The sequence below is a fragment of the Penaeus chinensis genome, chromosome 16 (genome assembly GCF_019202785.1).
Source record: "Penaeus chinensis breed Huanghai No. 1 chromosome 16, ASM1920278v2, whole genome shotgun sequence".
Classification (NCBI taxonomy): domain Eukaryota; kingdom Metazoa; phylum Arthropoda; class Malacostraca; order Decapoda; family Penaeidae; genus Penaeus; species Penaeus chinensis.
The window spans coordinates 35617088-35620552 of NC_061834.1; positions in this window are offsets into that span (position 1 = coordinate 35617088).

Genomic DNA, 3465 nt, shown 5'->3' on the forward strand with positions numbered 1-3465 from the left:
ACGTATAATCTGAACACCTAAATAACTATGATACTTTCTCAGACTGATAGCCAAAGATTTCAACCCATTAGAATCTACACCTTCAAGATTATGATAAAATAAAATAGTTATTCTAGAAATGGTATAGTAACAATACAAGCCTTTCATAGAAAACGGTACCTTTAGCGCGTATTTTTAGGAGTAACTTATTCAAAAGCGTTAAGGGTCGCGGATGAGCTGTAATGGTAGATTGTTCATTACTCAAGAGACATCATCCCCATGGATCAGTTTTTTTTCCATTTATTTCCAGTTATGTAGAGAGGGTATTTGTCAGTCATTTGTGCTTACGACGTCAAGGAGAGTAATATATGGTGTGCCGATTTTACCACAATGGGATGTCAACAACGGTTTAGTTTCAATCCGTGTTGCAGACGTATAAGCTGTTGCCATTAAACAAACTTCACAGACCGCCGTATTGACATGTAAATTGAAATATGCATACAGACTGGCACTACACCATTTTTGATTGACTGGTTGTGTTATTAACTGTTTAATCTTGTCAACATTAGAGGTCACTCTAGTCCGCCTGAGACTTTGCTTGCTGCCAATCCCCTCTTACTCCGTAGAGTGCGGTCATCTTATCATTCTGCCTCGTAAGATCACTCTTTTCTATAAATAGGATTAGAATCTTAAAAAAAGTTAATGAAGTCTTAATAGTTTTCACATTTCAAACACATGTTGCTCCTTGTCTACTTGATCTCAACTTAAATGAAACTAAGGCTTATAGCGACCGCAGAAAAGCGAGAAAAAACTCACCCAATTTCTCCGGGAAAGTTATAACACTGAGGCGACAAAACATGATACGAAGCTTTATGCGATTAGAAAGATATCGACAGGCGAGGATGATGCGATGGCTAGCTCAGTGCGAGTAAAATTACCTTGACAAATCACAGGAAAATAGTCCTGACATAAAGGTGGAGAGGGCAATGACATGTCAGTCACGGATAACGATTAGGTGAAAGTCTTCCTGAGGACAAGGGTGAGAAGATGGCGGCGGAGTAGTCAAGGATACGGCCGTACATGTGTGAGGAAGAATGATACTCTGACGTGTCTGGTTGGGTTTGGAAGAGTAGAATAGTGAGCACGAGTGGGCTGACGACGTTGCAGATGCGGCAAATGTAATAGAGTATATAGGACAATTTATTAGGGTGAATGCCTTGGTTTGTGAATGCGATCGTGCCTGTGAGCAAAAGCAATTCTGGGTGGAATGAGTCATCTCCGCTGCGGGTTGTCGAGGTCGGGGCGTTACGAAAATCCTGGAAAGAACAGAGTCCCATAATGATCCTCGACAGCCAAGGACGTGAGTCTGAGGAGCGTGAAGGCTAGAGGCTAGGACGCGGAGGCAGGGGTGGGAGAGGCGCGTCTCGCTCCGAGCACAAGACGTCTCAGAACTCTCAGAAAACCATCAATAAAGCGGGACCCACCGCAGCCATGGCCCCGGGCGACGGGCGGCGGGACCTTCAGGCGGAGCGGCGAGAGAAAGCCGAGGGCGCTGTGCCTGTTGCTCCGCCGTGTTTGGCCGATGCTTGGGCCAGGCATATGCTTTTGCTGGTAAACGTTCTGTAGAGAAACACATAGATACAGACAAATATATATAGACTGCGGGTGAAAACGGACTGAAGGATAGTGCCCTGAGCCTGAATATCAAGGACAGACACAGACACATATGTGCATGCATACATATAGCGCATATAGAAACATAGATAGGTACAAATAGAGAGATAAATAAAAAGACGAACAGAATGACGGACTGATGTACGGATAGACATACAAGCAGGCAGACAAATCGAGATGAAAAGTAGAGAGAGATAGAGAGAGAAAGAGAGATATACAGATGAAATAGACAACCAGTAAGTGTGATATCCAATTGTGATTGTTTTAGTGCGCACGAAATGAGCGTCTACATTTCTCAGTTTAAAACGAAATATGGCATTCATTCCTCCAAAACAGATTTTACATTTAACATAAGAGAAAACAAAACGTCATCCTATTACACATACCACCATACCCGAGTAGCAAGACTATTACCACACCACCACACTACCACACCAACTGCGAACGCCACTAGTCTATACCACACCGACCATCAAACTTCCATACCGTACTATACCATGCTTTCACACCACGTTAATCCTACTAAATCAAGAGAATGGCAGTAGTATGCTACACACCCCATGGTAAAACAGAATCACATGTAATCAGTATATTATGTTGTTATATTCAATAGAGATACATGCTCTGTTGCGGATCTGCAGAATAGCCACACTTCATACAACCTCACTTCGTGGTTCTCAAAGCCTCATTTTTCCCTCATGCTGTCCGAATTTTATACAGTTTTCGCGAGTACCCTCTTTTAAGACTATTGGAACAGAAAGAAAAAATAAACGTAAATGTAAACAATAATCATGAAAAGTAAAGTCCTAAAAGCTTGTAGTACATGAAGACGATCATGGAAAAAATAACACAAGTTTAATCTTATGTTAAAGATGAAAAAAGGAAAACGTTACAAAATTGCTACTTCGTTACATGACCGTCATGCACTGTCACATCGCTGCATGACGGCTGGATCACACCAGAACGGAGTTCTATCAAGTATTTTTTTTTCTTCATACTGAGACAGACCCAACGCATCTCTACCTTATTATTTTTTTCAGTGAATCAACAATATAAGAATTCTTCTCGGAGAAAATTCACTTATTCAGTTGTAGTCTTAAGGAATGGAATACAGCAATAATGGACACAAAGACATTTCTAGTAAAATCTGCACTTTAATCAGGTTGTAACATTCAAATATTCTTTCTTCTGTGTTGCGGTCATGTTCATTTCATCATGGCTCGGAGGAGAAATAGACAAATAGCTAGCTACCTAGACAGATCGTTTAAAATATAGATATCTAGATAGACACACACACACACACACACACACACACACACACACACACACACACACACACACACACACACACACACACACACACACACACACACAGTGAGAGAGGGAAAAACAGAGAGAGACAGAGAGAGAGACAGAGAGTGAGGCAGGGAGAGACAGAGAGAGAGAGAGAAACAGAGAGACAGAGACAGAGAGAGAGAGAGAGAGAGAGAGAGAGAGAGAGAGAGAGAGAGAGAGAGAGAGAGAGAGAGAGAGAGAGAGAGAGAGAGAAAGAGAGAGAGAGAGAGAGAGAGAGAGAGAGAGAAAGAGAGAAAGAGAGAAAAAGAAAGAGAAAGAGAGGAAGAGAGAAAGAGAAAGAGAAAAAAAAGGAAAGAGAGAAAGAGACAGAAAAAGAGACAGAACAAGAGAAAGAGAAAGAGAAAAATAGAAAGAGAAAAGGAAAAAGAAAAAGAAAGAGGGAAAAAAGAAAGAGAAAGACAGAGAGAGGGTGAGAGGGAAAGACAGAGGCCCTTATAACCCCCAACGCCAAGCCTG